The sequence below is a fragment of the Cervus elaphus genome, chromosome 13, assembly GCF_910594005.1.
Source record: "Cervus elaphus chromosome 13, mCerEla1.1, whole genome shotgun sequence".
In the NCBI taxonomy this organism is placed as follows: Eukaryota; Metazoa; Chordata; class Mammalia; order Artiodactyla; family Cervidae; genus Cervus; species Cervus elaphus.
This window is the reverse complement of record NC_057827.1, coordinates 35,737,853-35,760,406: the sequence shown is the minus strand read 5'-3', so window position 1 is coordinate 35,760,406 and position 22,554 is coordinate 35,737,853. Positions and strand designations below refer to the sequence as shown.

Below are 22,554 nucleotides of genomic sequence, written 5' to 3'. Positions count from 1 at the left end.
ACAGAAGATCTATACAAAAAAGACCTTACTGACCCAGATAACCATGATGGTGTGATCACTCACCTAGAGCCAGACATCCTGGAGTGTGAGGTCAAGTGAGCCTTAGGAAGCATCACTACAAACAAAGCTAGTGGAGGTGATGGAATTCCAGCTGACCTATTTTAAATCCTAAAAGATGATGCTGTGAAAGTGCTTCACTCAATATGCCAGCAAATTTGGAAAACTCAGCAGTGACCACAGGACTGGAAAAGGTCAGTTTTCATTCCATTCCCAAAGAAAGGCAATGCCAAAGAAGTTCAGACTACCACAAGATTGCAGTACTGCAAAACTGCATTCATCTCACACACTAGCAAAGTAACGCTGAAAATTCTCCAAGCTAGGCTTCAACGGTACGTGAACTGAGAATTTCCAGATGTTCAAGCTGGATTTAGAAAAGGCAGAGGAACCAGAGATCAAATTGCCAACATCCGTTGGATTATTGAAAAAGCAAGAGAATTCCAGAAAAACATGTACTTCTGCTTCGTTGACTACACGAAAGCCTTTGTGTGGATAACAACAAACTGGACAATTCTTAAAGGGATGAGAATACCAGATCACCTTACCTGCCTCCTGAGAAATCTGTATGCAGATCAAGAAGCAACAGTTGGAACTGGGCAGGGAATAATGGACTGGTTCCAAATTGGGAAAAGAGTATGTCAAGGCTGTATATTGTCACCCTGCTTATTTAACTTATATGCAGAGCACATTATGCGAAATGCCGGGCTGGAGGAAGCACAAGCTGGAATCAAGAATGCAGGGAGAAATATCAGTAACCTCAGATATGCAGATGTCATCACCCTTATGGCAGAAAGCAAAGAGGAACTAAAGAGCCTCTTGATGAAGGTGAAAGAGGAGAGTGAAAAAGCTGGCTTAAAACTCAACATTCAAAAAACTAAGATCATGGCATCTGGTTCCATCACTTAATGGCGAATAGATGGGGAAACAATGGAAACAGTGAGAGACTTTATTTTCTTGGGCTCCAAAATCACTGCAGATAATGATTGTGGCTATGAAATTAAAAGATGCCTGCTCCTTGGAAGAAAAGCCATGCAACCCTAGACAGCATATTAAAAAGCAGAGACATTACTTTGCTGACAAAGGTCCGTCTAGTCAAAGCTATGGGTTTCCCAGCAGTCATATATAGATGTGAGAGTTGGACCATGAAGAAAACTGAGTGCCGAAGAATTGGTGCTTTTGAATTGTGGTGTTGGAAAAGACTCTTGAGAGTCCCTTGGACTTCAAGGAGATCCAACCAGTTGATCCTAAAGGAAATCAGTCCTGAATATTCATTGGAAGGACTGATTTTGAAGCTGAATCTCCAATACTTTGGCCACCTGATGGGAAGAGCTGACTCATTAGAAAAGACCCAACTCATTAGAAAAGACCCTGATGGTGGGAAAGATTGAAGGTAGGAGGAGAAGGAGATGACAGTGGATGAGATGGTTGGATGACATCACCGGTTCAATGGACATGAGTTTGAGCAAGCTTCGTGAGTTGGTTAGGGAAGCCTGATGTGCTGCAGTCCATGCATGGGGTTGCAGAGAGTCAGACATGACTGAGCAACTGAACTGAACTGAACTGATGGAGGTATGAGAATAGTTGAACACTGGGAATCTGTATTTATTCAGTACGTATGGTGGTAAAGGAGGAAGTGGAAAGGAGTGTGGTAAAGGATGAGGTTGAAAAAGATTGTTGGGCTTCAAATATTAAGGGCTTTATTTCCTAGGCAATAGTATCAGAACTTTGCTTTGACTGTGACAAGGAGTCCTTGAAGGAAGCTTAGACTGATATCTTCTTTGATTTATTAGCTGTGTGTATTACCATTCTTACCCACTAATGTGTTAAAACAACAACAACAGAGGAGGGTGGAGTCTAGTTTGAAAACGCTGTTTGTCTTTTTCTGTTGTTATTACATTAGGAAGTTCACAAAAAAATTTTAAATTTTTTATTGTATCCAAGGGCAGAGAAAATATGAAGGTTATCTTAAAGCTCTGAGACTAGAAGTTTAAAATTCTTGTCTCCGATTCTGGTTTCCCTACTAATTTTGGCAAAGCATTTAATCTCTTTTGGTCTCATATCCAGGTCAATTAAAATTAGGTTCTTGGACCCTTGTTTTTGCCCCAATTCTTTTTATGTGGGTAGGGGTGGGGCTAGAGGTGGTTGCTTACAAAGAAAGCAAGCAAACAAGCTAATTGCCATCAATAATGGCTAAATGAGTGATTCTGAAGTTATTCCATCTAGGGCATTTTGGCAGAAAATGCCAGGGCCGTAGGATGTTGTAATTGGAAAGGATGATTTCCTGGTGGTTGAATTTCAGGCACTCTGTAACCTTGTTAGAAAATGAAGATCTTAGGACCTCACAAGTGAACTCTTAAAGTTCCCCTTCTTCTATCAGACAAATGAAGAAAATAATAACTTGCATCTACCTTATTCCCAGGATGAACTAAATTTGTAATAGAAAGATGAAGTTTTTTGGTAATGTTGGGTTCAGTTCTTCTTTACTGTTCTATCAACCGTTGTCTCATTCTGTGTGGACCAGTTAGCATATCATGTTGAGTTGGTCTGCTTGTTCCCATTGTCTTCCAACTGCAGCCTCAGATTGTTTTGCTATATTATTAATCTTCATTTTTAAAAAACTTTGATTGGAGTATAGTTGATTTACAGTGTTAGTTTCAGGTATACAGCAAAGTGAATCAGTTATATTAATACATATACATATGTCTACTCTTTAGATTCTTTCCTCATATAGGTCCTTACAGAGTATTCAGTAGCATTCCCTGTGCTCTACAGTAGGTCCTTATTAATTATCTATTTTATATATAGTAAGTATATGTCATTCTGAATCTCCCAATTTATCCTCTCCTTCCCTTAATCTCCTTAAAACATGATTTTTCATCATGTTATTCCCTTAATTTAAAAATCTACACAACTTTTTTTTTTTTTGGTCTATTTGAGTTCCGCAGAATCTCTGTAATAGTCTCTGTGAATGGGGAGAGGAAAGCTTGGGATGTGCTGAGAATGGAGTCTGACCTAATAAAACAAATTGTATTTTTAATTTGTGTTGTTTAAATAAAACTTTTTTTTATTTGACAAATGTCCTTCAGTGTAAAATTACCTAATACAGAAGTCCCTCAAAGAAGTTTGTGTATTTGAAGATAGATAGTCTTAGGTTGGTGAACATGGTGTTCCAGGGTTTCCAGCAATACCCCTATCCATTTGTCATTTGTAATAGTAGGGGGAATGCCTGTCTTTGACAGAAAAACAACTGCTACTTAATAATAGTTGAGGGGCATCCCTGGTGACTCAGTGGTAAAGAATCTGCCTGCCAATGTGGGAGACTTGAATTTAATTCCTAGTCCAGGAAGATCCCACATGCCACTAGACAGCTTTGCCATGCGCTGCAACTACTGAGCCTCTGCTCTCAAGCCTGGGAGCTGCAAATACTGAAGGCTGCACACCCTAGAGTCCATGCTTCCCAGCAAGGAAGCCACTGCAGTGGGAGGCTCAAGCACTGCAAGTAGAGAGTAGCCCCCGCTTGCCATAACTAGAGAAAAACCTGTGTAGCAGCAAAGACCCAGCACAGCCAAATGCGTAAAATTATAACGAAAATAATTTTCTCTTATCTCTTTGACATCTGTACTGTGTATCAACACATGACAAACAGAACAGGGATATAAAGGAAATTTGTCTTTAAAAATCAATTATGTCCTAACTCCTATCACTTATGTCCTAACTCCTATCAGCACTATCACTTAGTACTCACAGGATTATTGTGTTGCTGAAGTGGTGATTCTAACTGACTGGCAGGATTCAGGTACACCAGTGGCATGATGCAACCATCAGTCAGATGATTGATGAACTTGCCCAGCCTGTATTTCTGATGGCTAAGGCAGACCCTGCCGTTGACCAGCACTAACTCCCAGGCCAGTTCTGATTTGCTTTTGCTGGAGGAAAGGGAAGGCCTACCCTTGAAAAACCAGAGTGTCAAAAAATAAAGCAAAGGCCACTGGGGCTAAAAAACAAAGCCAAACAAAATAAAAGCTGAGTTTATTCACTTGCCAGGCAAGGAAATGGAATAAAGAAATTCACTGAGGGACTTCCCTCGTGGTCCAGTGGCTAAGACTCCATGCTCCCAATGCAGGGCGCCTGGGTTCAATCCTTGGTCAGGGAACTAGATCCCACATGCTACAATTAAGAGTTCACATGATGCAACTAGACATCCCGCATGCTACAGAAAGATGGAAGATCCCACGTGCCACCTAGCACAGCCTAAACAAGCAAACTCATAAATAAAATACACACTCAAGGAAATTCATTGAGTCATTGTAGAGGAAGAAAAGTCTGGTGGTTGTTTTTTTTTTGTTCTATTTTGTTTTTAGATGGGTGGTAGTTCTACCTGAGGATTGAAAACTAGCATTTTGCACAGATCTGCATATAGTTGGTTAAAACAGGCCCCATTGTTGTGACCAACATTCTGTTTTGATGTCTCCTGGGTGTGGGCTGAGATAAATGGAAACCTTTCCTCTTTCTAAGAGTTTCTAATACCCTGTTTCAAAGCCAACTAAATCTTTTATGAAGGTTCTAGACCTAACCAACCCTCTCAGAGGTCCCTGCTGGCGTGTCTAGAGTTGAGTGGGCCCTTGGGTTGGCAGTGAACAGTTTCCATTCTATACATAGAGTCCAGAATATTTACAGGTAACCCCTTTATCTGCGTATGTTTAATATGGGGAACTGTGGCCTAGTGTGTTCAGTCAGGAAATAGCTTCCCTCATCTGCCATTCCTCCCAGAGGATACAGAACTGTCTATGTGAAGGTGTTTGATAACTGCTATTTTTATCAAGTTATGTACATCTTGGGATATATATGTTATTTCTAGATAGTTTAATTTCTCCTTACCTTAATACTTGAAGTCTTTTACATTTTATTCTTCATTGTGCTCTTCAGGTATGACTCCCATTCTCTTATGATTTTGAAGTCCATGGAGAATGCTAATTCCAGAAACTGTCAGAAGGACAGTTTTTGCTACTTGTGGAAGGCCTTACTGTGGATGCCCATAGATCTTTGAGGTTCCATTTGAAATACGTAGATACTCAGCTACTTTTATTTCTTTGGGGGAAAGTGTGTGTATTACTTCAGATTCTCAGCAGTATTACAGGCTGCCTTTTCCATCTTTCCAGTTTTCTAACTGAACACAGTTAATTCATTGCTAATATAACTTGTAACCCACTGGAGAGGGCTGCAGTACTTTTGGGAAAGGCCTGGTTAAGCAGTTATATCCCTTTAGAAACAGATCAACAAAGGACAGTCTCAGCTGGCCTACAGTAGTTTCTTGAAGATCAAGGAAAGATGAAGGGGGGAAAGTAAAATCCTTTGACTTGCACACAGTCCATCTCAGCAAATATGTTTTGCTTGGCTAAGGACGTGTTGATGACCTCTTTTCTATGACTGGTATGTGAACGAATTAACAGAATTCTCCTTGGTAGCAGAGATCCAGGATCTTTTTGTAGTTTGACCCAGATTTGGTCTTCAGGATCATTTAACAACATTTCAAATGTTTCTTGATTTATTTGCTTTCTAGTTGAGTTTTTGACATGTCTCTTTTCTAGGGCCAAGAAGAATTGGCAGTGCGATTTTTAAAAGGATTTATTTCAACAAATAGTTATGCAATGGTATTAGCAGCCCAAAACCCACTAAGACATAAAAGGTTATTGTTACAAATTTTTATGCACAATGGAGTTAAAAAGGTAGTTTAGAATGTCAGCAGAAGGGGAGATTTTATTTTCTAATAACTTTAAACTGCAACAAATAACATACTATAATTAAGCCCTATATACTAAACTCTTATTAAATGTGGTTTGTAAGGTAAATAATAGCTTGAAATAGCAAGATTCCTGGATTTTGTACTCTATGGAAGAAGCAAGAATTTCATTTAGAACCATTTCATTTAGCCTTTGATTATAATTTGCACTGTCTGTGCATATCAAAGAAAGGGAAATCACCTTTTGTAGTTTGCTAAAGAAATGAGATACTTCTTAAAACTGTTATGTGGCTGATCTTTTTGAAAGTGTAATAGGATCTAAGAACTTTTGCTTGATTTTTCTGAGATATGTGCATAGTGTTATAAAAAATCAGTACAATCCTTAGAAGTTTGTAGTTTTAGGAAATAAGACAGGTAAGCAAATTTTCTTCTCAAACTCATATGTAAAATAGTAGCATATTCAAGTAATAGGCTAGCTGTCTGGTGTAGTGGGGAGAGGAGGTCACCCTTGGTCTCAGCGTGTCCAACTATAGGCATTGGTGTGCTAGGAAAAATATACCACGTGCAGTCTTTCTGTGTGCAAGCTCAGCAAGTTTTATTAGGTTAAGTAAAGAAATTGGGCTCTAAGATGATTTTTGAGTCAGCAGGTGGTAAATAAGACGTGGGAGATTATTCTAGGTATTCACAAACAAGATGAAAGAGTAATAAATAATACAGTTTTTGTTAAAGGTGTGATTTCTTTAAAATGAAAAGGTAGGAAAGTAACTCGTGTAACAAAGATTTTTGAAAAATACTTTTCAGATGGCTTCATCTCTGTGAATGATCCTTATGCTTTTCAGAAAATTCAAATTGCATTATACTATAAGGTATCCCTGTTGCACCAGGGTTCTTCTATAGCAAAACAACTTTTAACATTTTTCATTTTGCTAATTAAACAGTATATTTGATTCACAAAACCAGTAGAAACAGAAAAGTTGATCCTAAAGAGTATGCTCTGGAATGTAGAGGGATTGAAAATATTTCCAAAGGGGGTCTGTTCAGGATAAGGGAAGGTGGCATTTGGATGTAAGGAGGTAGGTGATACTTCTTAGGGCACAGTATGAGGAGATTTCTCTCAGGGAAGTTGTATTCTGTGGTGGTTTGTTTTTTAATAAAGAACTTTACCAGCAGGTACTGTTTATGTACCGGTAAGGAGATCAAACCAGTCAATCCTAAAAGAAATCAGTCCTGAATATTCATTGGAAGAACTGATGCTGAAGCTGAAGCTCCAATACTTTGGCCACCTGATGTGAAGAGCTGACTCATTGGAAAAGACCCTGATGCTGGGAAAGATTGAAGGCAGAAGGAGAAGGGCATGATAGAGGATGAGATGATTGGATGGCATCACTGACTCAATGGACATGAGTTTGAGCAAGCTCCGGGAGTTGGTGATAGACAGGGAAGCCTGGCATGCTGCAGTCCATGGGGTCACAAAGAGTTGGACACGACTGAGCAACTGAACTGTTATGTGAGAAGGAACTTGGGAGACAAGTCAGCTCTTTTCCCTTAGTTTTCTTTTTCTTCCCCATTTTCACTTTTCATCTTCATTTAGCAAAACCATTTACTGTTCATCAGACATTTGTTATGTGCATTTGTTAGGTATGTAGTAACTTTATGCAAATCAATTTATTTAGGGTCAGTTTTTGGGAAGAGAGATATGCAAAATAGCTGCCTTTTGAAATATTTATTTTATTTTTGGCTGTGCTGGAGGACTTTCTCTAGTTGCTGCAAGCGGAGGCTACTCTCTAGTTGCGGTGTGAGGGCTTCCCATGGAGGTGGCTTCTCTTGCTGCGGAGCGCAGTCTCCAGGGTATGCAGGCTCAGTACTTGCAGCACTAGAGTGCAGGCTTCAGCAGTTGTGGTGCATGGGCTCAGCTGTTCCATGGCATGTGGGATCTTTGACACAGGAGTCAAACCTGTGTCTCCCTCATTGGCAGGTAGATTCTTAACCACTGGACCACCAGGGAAGTCCTAGAATTTCTTGACAGAAGATTCTCAAGGTGTAAAAATTATATTCTCTTACTTGATTTTTCCCTCTTCAGCATCCTGCTGTGTCTGCATCTAAGTGTAAGTTTTTTAAAAATTCATTTTTATTAATTTACTTATTTATATCAAAGTGAGTTTAATGAAAACAGAATTTTGTGACAACCCTTAAGCTCACTGGAACCACTGTTGATTTCCTAAATCAGGGTTGGAAATATAATTACAAAGTTATATTATTTTCCTTAGGTATTTTGGTGGTTGCATCTATTGGGATAGTGGTCCATAATCTTGACTTCATCCATTTAGGAGAGCTAATATACCATGGGATTTAAGTGCTAAGTTGATTTACTTTAATTCATTGAGTTCATCTGGTCAGGCACTGGGGTATAGCAGCCAGCACAGGGCCTGTGGAATAGTGGTTTGAATCTTTACTCTGCTACTTACTAGCTGACCCTTGGCAAGATTATTTCTAGCAGAGATTCATCATTAGTAAAGTAGGGATGATTATCTGCCTTGCAATGTGGTTGTGAAAATTAACAATCTATATAAATCACATTGTATTCTGTCTCATACATTATTTATAGTTACTCCATAAGTGGTAGCTACAGTTACTATTACTTAACCTATTCATTGTGTACATTTGCTGTTTGAGTTCATATGGTTGTGCTAATATCCAAGATAATTTACATGGTTGTTTCAAATTAGGATTAGTAAGACTTCAAAAGCTTTTATTAAATTAAAGTTAGTATTTGTTTTCTCTTTCTTGTTTTTAATTTAATAATTGAATGGCAGACTGGTCTTCCTTGATTTGTTCTAAATATTACATGATGCTTCTTGTTTAAGATTTTGTCACTTTCTAGAATTTTTCATTAGCAGTTGTGTATGTAGAACAGCATTGTTTTACTAAAAATTGACATTAGATTAATAGGACAATGTAGAAATTAGATAATTAAGCTTCTCTTTTAGAAAATGTGGTTATTATTCTCTCCATTATTATGTTTAATATTAAATTTTATAGCTCTCTGAAACTCCGTATAGTATGATGGAAAGATGATTTTACTACTAGAAAGTAAGTGGCCTCAAATGATTGGTGTATCAGTATTTAAAGTTCAAATTTCTTATTAAAATTACATATTCATCCTTCTTTCAGCTATACATCTCCCTTGTGGATTTTTTAAAGATTCTGTTACTACCTTAATAGTGTTCTGAGTAATTTGACTTTAATGTGATGTGTATTTTATTGATGACTTTCAAAATAATTGTCATATATTATTGAATATTTAATTATTAAATTAGAAAGATAACTTAAAATTTGATTTTACATGCTCAGTGAATTCCTGTGATTAGAAAATTCTCTCATGGTGTTCTATTTATAATTAATATACCAAGTAAAACTAATTAGAAGTATCTGAAGCCCCCGGCAAAGTCTGTAATTAGACATGTGATTCATAATTAACTGACTTTTCTTATTCTTGCCTTTTCCTCTCCATTTGAATTAATTACTTGCATTCTTCCTTAGTGATACCTGTCTTCCTGTTCAAGATACTGATTATAATTCAGTGATCACTGTTTGTGGTATTTTTATAGAGAGTATCATTTTATAAGAACTTTGTTTAATAACGTAAAAAAAAGAACACAACCTTAAATCATATGCACTATAAAGTATGACATTGAAGATTTTTGTCCACATTGTCAAATTGTTTATTTTTATCAGTGGCTGAAAGCAATCATAGAAAATAGGCAGACTTGACAACTTTTCCTATCTTATACTTAAGGACCTGGATTTTTCTTGTCAGTCTGATTACTGTCTTCATAAGTTTGATGACATACCCATTAGTCTTGGGTCATTGAGTAGAGCTGGTTATTAATTAATTCATTATTTTAATAAAGAATTTACAGTTCGTTAAAGCATACAGTGTATGCTTTGGATACAAAGCTTTGTACAAGGAAGCAGGAGTGATAAGAGTATTTATTAGTCACTACAACACAGGCATCAGTCAATCAAGATGGCCATAGCACTAGACTCAGGGTCTTGAAGGACCCCTCCGTTCTTTACACTGTATCAGGCTTTGCTGCTTTTGTTGATGAGTTGGAGTGGTGGTGGTGGTGATGATAGTAGGGAGACTGGGCCATCAGCAATTATCTTAGAGTTGGTGACGTTTAGGGCAGTGACTGTTTGCCAGACCATATTACAGAAGTATTTCAGCACAACCCTTAAGGCTATAGTGGTGTGAACCAGCTGAATATTAGCTCTGCCAAGGTGTTTTCAGTCTCTGACTATAGCATAAGAGTTAATACCCAATTTGAGAAGTATGTAATGAAAATATGTAGACAGTACATAGGGGAAGGATTGCTTGAGTTTTTGGGGAAAAGTGGTGAAGACTTCTATTCAGTTCAGTTCAGTTGTTCAGTCATGTCCGACTCTTTGCAACACCATGAATTGCAGCACGCCAGGCCTCCCTGTCCATCACCAACTCCCGGAGTCTGCCCAAACCCATGTCCATTGAGTCAGTGATGCCATCCAACCATCTCAAACTCTGTTGTCCCCATCTCCTCCTGCCCTCAATCTTTCCCAGTATCAGGGTCTTTTCCAATGAGTCAGCTCTTCACATCAGGTGGCCAAGGTATTGGAATTTCAGCTTCATCATCAGTCCTTCCAATGAACATCCAGGACTGATCTCCTTTAGGATGGACTGGTTGGATCTCCTTGCAGTCCAAGGGACTCTCAAGAGTCTTCTCCAACACCACAGTTCAAAAGCATCAATTCTTTGGTGCTCAGCTTTCTTTATAGTCCAACTCTCACATCCATACATGACCACTGGAAAAACCATAGCCTTGACTAGACGGACCTTTGTTGGCAAAGTAATGTCTCTGCTTTTTAATATGCAATCTAGGTTGGTCATAACTTTCCTTCCAAGGAGTTAAGTGTCTTTTAATTTCATGGCTGCAGTCACCATCCGCAGTGATTTTGGAGCCCAGAAAAATAAAGTCAGCCACTGTTTCCACTGTTTCCCCATCTATTTGCCATGAAGTGATGGGACTGGATGCCATGATCTTAGTTTTCTGAATGTTGAGCTTTAAGCCAACTTTTTCATGCTCCTCTTTCACTTTCATCAAGAGGCTCTTTAGTTCTTCTTCATCATAGAAGACTTCTATGGTGACCAAAAATTTGCCAAAGTCAGATTCAAGGAGGAGATTCCAACCAAGCTGAGAGGAAAATAGCACTTACAAAGGCAGAGTGTGAGAGAGCGTGACAGATTCAGACATTAACGAGTAGGAGAGATGGAAGATGAAGATGTCTATCTGACCCTTGATTCTTAAGTTTGTTAAATATTTGTATGCCACATTTGTATCTTTGAAATTGCTCCATTATTGGTAAAGAACTGCTAGACTGATATTTAGCTTCTTCAACTATATCTAAATTATTTTAGGCGTAGGGAAAGAAGGAAGAATAGGAATTTGTTACACTTCAGGGCTACACCAAGCATTGATAGAGCAAGAGTACAATGAAAAAACTTCTCTGCTGATTCACTGAGAGGCTTCTAATGAGCAAACACAAATTCAGACAGATTGAGGATGGTGGTTTTTTTAATGACATAAAACTATTGCCCATGAGGCTTTTGGCTGACATCATGAAACTAATTTTGCTTAATGACTGTGGAGGCCTACAAATTCCAATGTGCAGAAAAGGAAGTAAATTACTGGCCTGTCAGATTCCTATTGCCTGTCATCTTTTATCTGAATAGGAGCTTTTGTTTCCAGACTGTCAGGAGCAAGTATGTGGACCCCTTCAATGCTGTATTGGTATATGCTTGAATAATTCAATTCAAGAGCCATCTAAATATAGCAAACCTACAACAGTGAACGGGTATATCTTCTTATACTTGTATAATTTAGGGAATATATCCATGGATATCTCTTCATATTTCTGAGAGCTCTTGAAATATGTCAAGGATTTGTAGTGGTGTAAGTTCTGCTTTTATTGTTAGAGCTGATGACTCATACCTATGAAATATAATGAACTTATATGGACAGCAGAATAAACATTTGCTCTATGACTGTTCAACTCAATGAATGATTTGAAAGGACCACTATGTGCTAGGAATTGTGAAGAATACAAAGGTGAACAACTGGCGTTTTTCTGGGTATCAAATTATGTGATTTTTCTCCCTTAAGCTGTATTTAGCAAAATTGACTGTCTTGATGATGATGTGTGTGTAGTGCTATAACAAAGGCTATAATACAGGTTTGAGATACTGGTAGATATTAATAGATTATTTACTTCAAGGAAGATTTTGAAGTAATAGTTTATTTATGGCTTCATTTTTGTAGCATTTTCAGTCAATGTTACTTATTTTCTCTCTGCTTTCTATTACTCTGAATAAGTAGAATGAGTATTTTCAGTGAAATGTATATTATATTCCAATATCAATTCAAAAAGTATATAGATAGCATCTACTAGACCGTAGGTATGGAATGAGCTATTCAAAATTTGCTATCCATGGAATAAAATTACTCAATAGAAGGAAGCTAAAATAATTAAACAGTGAAAACTTTCAGTTTTTTTGGTGTGCTTAATGTTATGAAAATGACAGATTCAACCTTAAATCCACAGAATTTATATTTGGTTTAGCAGGTATGTTGTATTTTTTGTTGTTGTTTACAAAGGCTAATGGAAAACTTTAAGAAGGTATAGACTGTCTACTTTTTGAATGCTGATTACCTTAACCAGCATATTACATCTGTGATTTTTTTGTAACTTATTTCATTTTTTGGGTAGCTCAGTTTCTTTAGAAATTAAGAACATTGTATATGCCATCACTTGGCTAGAACCATATCTAGGGAAACAAAAAAAATGGTGAGAATCTTTGCCATAGCATATTGCCCCTTTTGTACCTTTGGTCATTCCATTTCCACTTCCTTTAATGCCCTCTTTTCCTGTCTGTATCCCTTAACATCTTATTCAAAGGCTTTCCCAAAACCTTACCTAACATTTCCCTTGACATTTTATTCTTTGGAATTTCTGTAACATTTTGTTACATTTTGGGGATATTTATTTTTTACTTTTTTGTATGAACCTGACCTATGTTTTCTATAGAATTATAAACTTTTTGAAGGTGTCATGAATGTTGAATTGGGCCATGAAAGATGGTAGGAATTTGGATAGGTGGAGAAGGGAGGATTTTTTCCACAAGAAGGAAATAGCGTAAACCAAGGTCCTCAGGACAAAAAGAACAAGATACTTTTTCAGGAATGTTAAGTAGGTTTATTTCCTTGGTATGGAGGATATGTGAATATAGTAGGAGGAGATGAAGCTGAGAAAATAGAAATGACCCTTGATCCTGAGCTGGTCAATTATGGTTATCAGTAGCTCATTTTGGTCAATTTGATTGTTAGAAGGGCTCAGTGGAGAGTTGGATGAGTGCATATTTACTCTACTATATACCTCTCTTTCTCAAGAGGCAGGTCAGGTGGTCTGGTATTGAGAACCTATATGCAGGTCAGGAAGCAACAGTTAGAACTGGGCATGGAACAACAGACTGGTTCCAAATAACAAAAGGAGTACGTCAAGGCTGTATATTGTTACCCTGCTTATTTAACTTATATGCAGAGTACATCATGAGAAACGCTGGGCTGGATGAAGCACAAGCTGGAATCAAGATTGCTGGGAGAAATATCAATAACCTCAGATAAGCAGATGACACCACCCTTATGGCAGAAAGTGAAGAGGAACTAAAAAGCCTCTTGATGAAAGTGAAAGAGGAGAGTGAAAAAGTTGGCTTAAAGCTCAACATTCAGAAAACTAAGATCATGGCATCTGGTCCCATCACTTCATGGGAAATAGAGAAACAATGGAAACAGTGACTGACTTTATTTTTTGGGGCTCCAAAATCACTGCAGATGATTTTGCAGATCTTTGCAGATTTTGCAGATTTTTGCAGACCTGCAGATTTTGCAGATGGTGATTGCAGCCATGAAATTAAAAGACGCTTAACTCCTTGGAAGGAAAATTATGACCAACCTAGATTGCATATTAACATATTGACATTACTTTGCCAACAAAGGTCCATCTAGTCAAGGCTATGGTTTTTCCAGTGGTCATGTATGGATGTGAGAGTTGGACTATAAAGAAAGCTGAGTGCCGAAGAATTGATGCTTTTGAACTGTGGTGTTGGAGAAGACTCTTGAGAGTCCCTTGGACTGCAAGGAGATCCAACCAGTCCATCCTAAAGGAGATCAGTCCTGGATGTTCATTGGAAGGACTGATGATGAAGCTGAAACTCCAATACCTTGGCCACCTGATGTGAAGAGCTGACTCATTGGAAAAGACCCTGATGCTGGGAGGGATCGGGGGCAGGAGGAGAAGGGGATGGCAGAGTTTGAGATGGTTGGATGGCATCACTGACTCAATGGACATGGGTTTGGGCGACGGGAGTTGGTGATGGACAGGGAGGCCTGGTGTGCCGCGATTTATGGGGTCACAGAGAGCCAGACACAACTGAGCGACTGAACTGAACTGAACATCCTTGATGTCTAAGACTATTTTATTCTGATATTTAATAGCTGTATCTTGATAAACACACATTGCTGTAGCACTTCTTAATGAATATTAGTATAAATAATGTAGTATTTGTATTTTATTTTAAGCTATGAACAGTTTAGTATTTTTTGGATATAAAGTATAATAAGTCCAAACATCGAACTTGAGAAAGCAATATATTATACAGTTGTAACTAAACATAATGATTTAATCCCTGTGCCCATTGGTTTAAAATCACTTTTGAATCGGACTCTCTTTTATGTTTGCCCCAGTTTTTTGCTTCATATGTATTCCCTGTAATAGAGTAGGTATGTTAGACCTTTCTGACATGAGAAGGCAGTACACTTTTTCGTGTTTAACTCTTGTCCCCACTATCTTGAATTGCTACACTCTGTGACAAATATTTCCTATTATATCCTTCCCTATTGGTTATAGCTTATAAGTTATATCATTGTAAGTTTCTATTTGATTAACCTAATACTCCTGGTTCTTTTTGTTTAATGCTATCTTCATTACCACATTTATCTCTTTCTGTGTCATTTATATTTTTCCATTATTCATGTTATAATTTTAAACACTGTAGTGATTTTATATTTGTAAAAGCTTTTAATTGTTTAAATAATTAAATAATAAAAAATTAATGATATTTATCAATGCATATAATCATTATAATATTCATAAACACAAACATAATTAAAAATACATAAATTCAAACCAATGCATGTCAATATTAAATATTATGGAAGTTTTAAGCTTATTTTCAGAAAGACTAGGTAAATAAATAGTCATTAATGCATACAATTCTTAAAAATAGTCATGACCTAACTGTCATTTGCTGGTGTAAAGATGATAAACAGATATGGCTTGCAGATTGTTGATGCTTGTACTTTCATTGGCACATCTAACTGAACCTTGGGAAAACAGCACCCAAGTTCAGAAGCATAACTCTAGCCACATAGACTGCTGTTTGTACATGGAAGCATACAATCAATACTGAATGGATAAATTAATAAAACCTCAAACTGATTCTAGGTTTCAGACTTTGGTTCTCCATAAAATGCCATTAACATAAACATAAAAGTACATACTTACTCGGGGCATTTTGAGAGTACAAAACATATGGAAAAACTTGAATTACCTATAATGTTTATGTAAAGTACTACTGGTGTGCTGCTGCTGCTGCTGCTGCTAAGTCGCTTTAGTTGTGTCCGACTCTGTGCGACCCCAAAAATGGCAGCCCATCAGGCTCCCCCATCCCTGGGATTCTCCAGGCAAGAACCCTGGAGTGGGTAGTTCTAGTCTTTTTCTGTGCACATGTATGCATTATACATAATTCAAATTACTCAGTAGATGAACATTTGCCTGTCATTAAGCATTTTTAAATTTTATTTTAAAAATCAATTTTAGTAAGATGATTAATATGCAGTATAGTTTGATGAGTGCTAACTAATGTATGTATCCCTATGGTGACCACGACAATCAAAACATAGAATATTGCCATCAATGTTTCTTTTAAATGCCTTTGTAGTTAGTTCTTTCAACAATGTTGGCTACTGTAACAACTGGCCTGCTTTCTGTCTCTATGGATTAGTTGTGTCAGTTCTAGAATTGCATATACAGAAAAATTGAACAGATAATAAAGTTCACACAGTTTCCTCTACTAGTCATTAAGCATTTATGATACATAATTTTAATGATTGCTTATTTTAACTTATTAAACAATCATTTGAACATTTAATTTGTTTCCAGTTCTTTACAGTCATAAATGGGCTATGATATAAATATTTGTTTGGATTTTTTTATTATTTAGGACAGAGTTCTAAAAGAAAAAGTTACTAGATCAAATGGTTTTAACTTTTTAAGGCTCTTGTGCATTGCAAAATTGCTTTCCAGGGAAGATTTTACCTATTTATACTGCCAGAAACAGTGTGCAAAGATGCCCATTATATTGCATCATTGTATTATTATAATTATGTAATTGTATTATGTTACCATTAGTGGCTGTCAGTATAGTGGTAGATCATGCTATAGTAACAGTCCTCCAAATCTCAGTGGTTTAATACAACAAAGTTTATTTTTTCTTCGTGCTACATGTCTAACACATATCAACAGTGTCTTCTCTTTCTCTCTTTGGAGTCATTTAGTGACCCATCCTAATCAGAGCTCCATCTTGTTACTTGGGTAGGTCTTCCAATTGTGTACTGGTTCCTGAAACTTATGCTTGATAGTATCTCATATGTCTATGTACATTTTAGTGGCTAAAGCAAGTCACATAGCCCAAACAGAGATGAAACAGGGCGGTGAAGTACAATTCTACTGTGAGTCTCAGAAGGAGGATAATTGGAACAGCACTAATAACTAACATCTTATTTTAAAAACAACTCTAGTTTTATTGATGAAAGATGATATCTCAATTTGATTTCCTTGGCCAATATAGATGAGTTTTCATAGTTTCTTAGCCATTTGTTTCATATACTCTTCCCTTTTACTTAAGTTTTATAAACACATGCTGTTGGTTTACTTTTTCATTTCCAGATATCTTGAGTACTGTCATTTTTGTGAGGATAGGAGGTCATAATGGTGATTTTATAGGGAGTACAGACTTTTAGAAAATACCTTTTCTTTTGAAAACTTGAGCAGGTAAAAGAAAATTATTCCTCTTGAATTGATTCCCTTCACCCCTTGTTAATACATGTTTTGATACTTTTTTTTAATTTCAAGAGTTGTCAAAATGTTAAATAATTATAGATAATAGAAAGTTTAGCAGAATTAATATCCTTGACAGTCTACAGGTTTCTAAAGAACAACTTGAACATAAAATTTGAACAGTCAAGTTAGATTTCTCCTTTTGAGAAAATTAAGTTCCCTACTCAGATTTAGTCATATTGACCATATCGTTTTCCTTTTTTTTCAATTCAGGTGTCTGCCTAAACTGGAACTTATGCTATAAATATTTTTCTGTGGATTTTTCTGAAAACCCAAGGTGAGATATTTTATGAATACACTTGTCTTTTAAAATGTATTTATAATGAGAAATAATTGTTTCTGAAAAATTTAAGGCGTTAAAAATTTAATGTCTTTTCCTCTGAGTTTTAATAGGAAGCAAGTACTGTTTATTATAAAGCTACATAAATAGCATGCTTACTTTTAATTCATAGGACATTTGATTGAAATGAATGGAGCTGCTTCTAGTGATTAAAATAGTTTTGTGTGAATTTTTACTTTGTCTTTCATACTCAAAGATGGAGTTCACACAGCTGTTCTCTGACATATACTTGAGAAAGATATTGGCATTATAATCTGATATTCTTAAAGGCAACCTTTAATTAGTTAAATAATAGATTATAACATCTAGCAACTGTTTTAATAGTTCTGTTATTAAGAGTTTTATACCACTCTGTTCTCTTGGAGCTGATTATTTTCTTTAGTTCCCACTGTTTGAGGGGGCTTGTAGAATAAGGATATATCCTTCAGTATGTTTGTGTTTGATTTCTGTAGCTGGTGTTCTACTCCAACAATAGTATCATAGCCCTTTTCCTTTTCTTATGTGTCTTGGCTCAAATCTTCTTCATCTTTTGATTTTTTAAAATATACCATTATAAGTCTGTCATCTGGTCTTTCCACCTTTAATCCAGCTCCACCCTAAGCCATTCTTGTCACACTTATAAGGGTGCTTTTTCTAAAAGATAAATGTCATCATGTTAGTCCATGACTCAGAGTCCTTCAGTACCTTTACATTGTTTAAAGGATATTTTACAAACTCCTTTACAAAGCAGTATATTCTGCTTTTATCCATTTTTCACTTCACTAGTTCTCTGAGAATGTTGGGAACTAACATTTAAAAAAAACAGCTTTACTGAGAAATAATTTACATATCATAAAATTCACTTGTTTATTTAAATTTGGTGGTTTTTAAATTAAATTTACAGAGTTATGCAACTATCATCTCAGTCTAATTTTAGAATGTGTTCATTACTCCAAAGAGAAATCAGTACTCATTAGCAGTCACTTCTCATTCCTCCCTCTACTCAGTCCCAGGCAGCTACTAATCTACTTTCTCTTTGTAGAGCTGCCTATTCTGGGCATTTCATATAAATGAAATTGTACAATGTGTAGTCTTTTGTGACTTACTTCTTTCATCTAGCGTAAAGTTTTCAAGGTTCATCCACGGTTCACTCATCATGAACCAGTACTTCTTTCCTTTTTATGGCTGAATAATATTCTATTGTATGTGTCAGGGATTTAGCTGACTTAAGAGAGAGAGACAGAGGGAGAGATGGGGTTGAGGGTAGCGATAGTACTGAGCTTCCAAGTGTCAAGAGTAGCTGATTAAAAACAACGTTCCAAAATGAAAGTGACAGTCTAGCCTTTATTCACTTACTGAGATAGTATAAGCAAGAGGCTACACCTGAGAAAGTACAGGTCCTCTCACTCAGGAGAATCAGTATGGGGGTGGGGGAGTGGTGGGGGGAGTCCTCTCACAGCTGAGGGAGCGCTAAAGAAAAGGTTCCTGCAGTTTTATGGACCCAGGGCTATTTGGAGGCTGAGATGGAAGGACTAGAGTAGAAGAGTGTTGAGTCAGAATAGAGAAAAAGTGTCTCTAATGTTTCCTTCCTAATGAGAAGATCGCAGAAGAGGCACCTGAGGAAAGGCCTCAGCTGCAGGCCACAGATTAAAGAAAATTCTGGAAGAATGTACCTGGGCTAGGGATGCAGCTATGCTAAAGAACATGGTCAACCTGGGGGCCTGCATCCTTGACCGCAACTTTCTTCAGAGGCTGCAGTGCTTTGGCTATGCACCAAATCTGGTGAGGGAAGGGCAGGTTTTCCCATGTGAGGGACCTTTGTAGTAATTTTTGGCTGGGTTGGAAAAGTCACAGGTGGATTTCTTGGTCAGGAGCTGTACTCTGCAATATGTATATACCATATTTTGCTTATCTGCTCATCAGTTGGTGAACATTTAGATTGTTTCTACATTTGGTTATTATGAATATTTTGCTATGAACAGTTGTGTATAAATTTTTGTGTGTACATGTTTTCATTTCTCTCAGTTATATACCTAACAGTGGAATTGTTGGGTCATTTGGTAAATCCATGTCTAGTATTTTGAGGAACTGCCAAATAGTTCTCCAAGGAGACCGTATCATTTTACATTCCCACCAGCAGTGTATGATTGGTTTTGCCATATCATCACCAACATTTGTTATTGTCCTCTTTTTTTTTTTAATTGCAGTTATTCTAATGGTTGTAAACTACTCATTGTGGTTTTGATTTGTATTTCCCTAATGGCTAATGATGTTGAATATCTTTTCATTTGCTTAATGGCCATTTGTATATCTTTTTTTGAGAAAGGCCTATGCAAATCCTTTGCCCATTTAAAAATTAGGTTATTCTTTGGTTGTAAGAGTTCTTTATATATCCTGGATAAAGTCACTTATGAAATATATGATTTGCAAATATTTTCTCCCCTTCTGTGAGTTGTCATTTCACTTTCTCAATATTGTTCTTTGAAGCACAAAGATTTTGTTTTTATCTGTTTCTTTTATTGCTTATGATTTTGGTGTTTTATCTAAGAAATCCATGGTAATGGAGATTAATTCGTATTTTCTTTCAAATATGAGTTTTGCTGTTTTAGTTCTTAAATTTAGATCTGTGTTTTATTTTGAGTTAATTTTTATATGTGATGTCAAGTAGAGGCTCAACTTCATTCTTTTGCATTCAGATAGCCATTTGTCCTAGGCCATTGAATTAGCTTGGTGCCCTTAATGAATTTCATGCTCATGTTTAGTCGTGACTGACTCTTTGTGACCCCATGGACTGTAGGCCACCTGACTCCTATGTCCTTGGAATTTTTCCAGGCAAGCATACTTGAGCAGGTTGCCATTTCCTACTCCAGGGGAACTTCCGGACCCCAGGGGTTAAACCTGCGTCTCTTGTGTCTCCTTCATTAGCAGGCATATTCTTTACCACTAGTGTTACCTGGGATGCTATTTCTGGACTTTCAAATCAATTCCATTGATTTATGCATCGTCTCTTGTGCTAATACCACATTGTCTGATTAGTGTAGATTTTGTAGTATTGAATTCACAATACTCCTATTTTGAATTCTCCTATTTTGTTCTTATTCAAGATTATTTTGGCTCTTCCCCTCCTGTGAGGCATGGAGAGGTTGCTTGCCAGAATACACAGTATTTTGAGAACTTCTTTTTCCCTTCCCTCCAAATAAATTGATAAACAGGTACATGGTCAGAAATTCAGATAGTATCAAAGAATTTACAGTGAAAAGTAAGTCTTCCTTTCACCTTAGATCCCCTGTCCCTCTCTTCAGAAGAAAGTACCATTAGTAGTTTATTAGCTTTCAAATTGTTTTTGCAAATATATTATAAAATTTAAAATATCTCATGGAATTCATTTTAATCCATGAAAATGTACAGTTCTACTTCTTGATTTTTCAACTTATTTCCATATCTTGGAAATCTTTCTGTATACTTAGATCTACTTCTTTCGTGTTCACAGCTGCAGGATATTTTGTGTATGAATATAGTGTCAATGATGTAACCAGCATTTAGATAAGTTCCAGTCTTTACTTCCAGAAAAGCCATGTTCAAAGAATAAATTCTACCTTAAAAAAAAAAATCATTGTTGTTGTTCAGTCACTCAGTTGTGTCTGACTGTTTGCAATCCCATGGACTGCAGTATGCCAGGCTTCCCTGTTCTTCACTATCTCCCAGAGTTTGCTCAAACTCATGTCCATTGAGTTTGTGATGCCATCCAGCCATCTCATCCTCTGCTCCCCCCTTCTCCTTTTGCCTTCAACCTTTCCCATCATCAGGGTCTTTTCCAATGAGTCAGCTCTTTGCATCAGGTAGCCAAAGTATTGGAGTTGCATCTTCAGCATCAGTCCTTCCAGTGAATATTCAGGGTTGATTTCCTTTAGGACTGACTGGTCTGATCTCCTTGCAATCCAGCGGACTCTCAAGAGTCTTCTCCAATAGCACAGTTGAAAAGCATCAGTTCAACTTTCTTTATAGTCCAACTCTCATATCTGTACATGACTATTGGAAAAATCATAGCTTTGACTCAAAGGACCTTTATCGACCAAGTGATGTCTCTGCTTTTTAATATGCTAAAAAAAATTATAGTACCTTAATTCTATGCCTTAACTTTGGATTTATACTGTATGCACACACACTGAACAAAGTGATAATATATACATACTTAAACTAGTTGTCTTTAAAACATAAAGACATCTTTAATGTTTGAACCTGATAACCTTAGTTATCACATGATTTATTTCTGGGATTGAGTGATAAAAATTCAGTCTTCAGGTGTTTGCTAATTTAAACACTGATGCAAGAAACATTCCTATACGTGACTCTTATAATAGTTCATATGCAAGAGATTCTCCTGCACTATGTAATTATGAATGGAGTTGCTGGGTTATATGGTACTAAATGTTAAAGGGATAATACAAAATTTATTTCCAAAGTGATTGCCCCATTTTATCCTTCTACCATCAGTGTGTAATAGATCCTGTTGTTTTATGGTCTCTACAATACTTGGTGTTTTTAGACTTTAAAATTTTGGTAGCTGAATGATCTAAAATAGAATTAATTGTGATTGTTTAGAGAACTTTTAAAAATTAGGTATAATTTTCAGTTTTACAATAAAACATACAGATCTTAAATATATAGTTCAGTGAGTTTTGACAAATACATATACCTGTATAATCCATACCCCTATGAAAATGTAGAATATTTTTTATTACTGCTTCAGTTTCCTCAGGCTTCTTCCTTGATATTCTTTTCCCTCACCACAGTGAACCACTGTTCTGATTTCGGTGACTTTTTTTTTACAGAATCATCTGTTTTCACCATCACAAAATTCTTTCCTCCCATTCTCTCTTTTTAGTGTCTTTTAAAAAATTTGTGGTTCAGTATACATAACATAAAATTTATCATCTTAACAGTTTTTAAGTATACAGCTCAGTGGTTTTAAATGCTTTTGTGTTCTACAGCAATCATCATCCCCATCATCTATCCCCATGTACCATCATCTATCCCCATAACTTTTTTTTTTTAATTTTTAGAAATTAATTAATTTATTTGTCTGTCTTGGGTCTTAGTTGCAGACTCTCTAGTTGTAGTTCACAAGCTTAGTAGTTATAGTGCCCTTGGGCTTAGCTGTGCCATGGAA

At 36.6% G+C, this 22,554-nt stretch overlaps 1 protein-coding gene across 10 annotated transcripts in view; it reads left to right on the top strand.

Annotated features, from left to right (window-relative positions):
- The window catches only part of PEAK1 (pseudopodium enriched atypical kinase 1), a 308,265-nt gene that overhangs the window by 38,924 nt on the left and 246,787 nt on the right, over positions 1-22,554 (top strand). For 9 of the 10 annotated variants that reach the window (XM_043921873.1, XM_043921874.1, XM_043921872.1 and 6 more), the window contains exon 2: positions 17,279-17,342. The exons of the other annotated variant lie outside the window; for it this stretch is intronic. The gene's annotated coding sequence lies outside the window, so the exon portion shown is untranslated. The remainder of the gene's footprint in view (positions 1-17,278; positions 17,343-22,554) is intronic. 10 annotated transcript variants of the gene reach the window in all.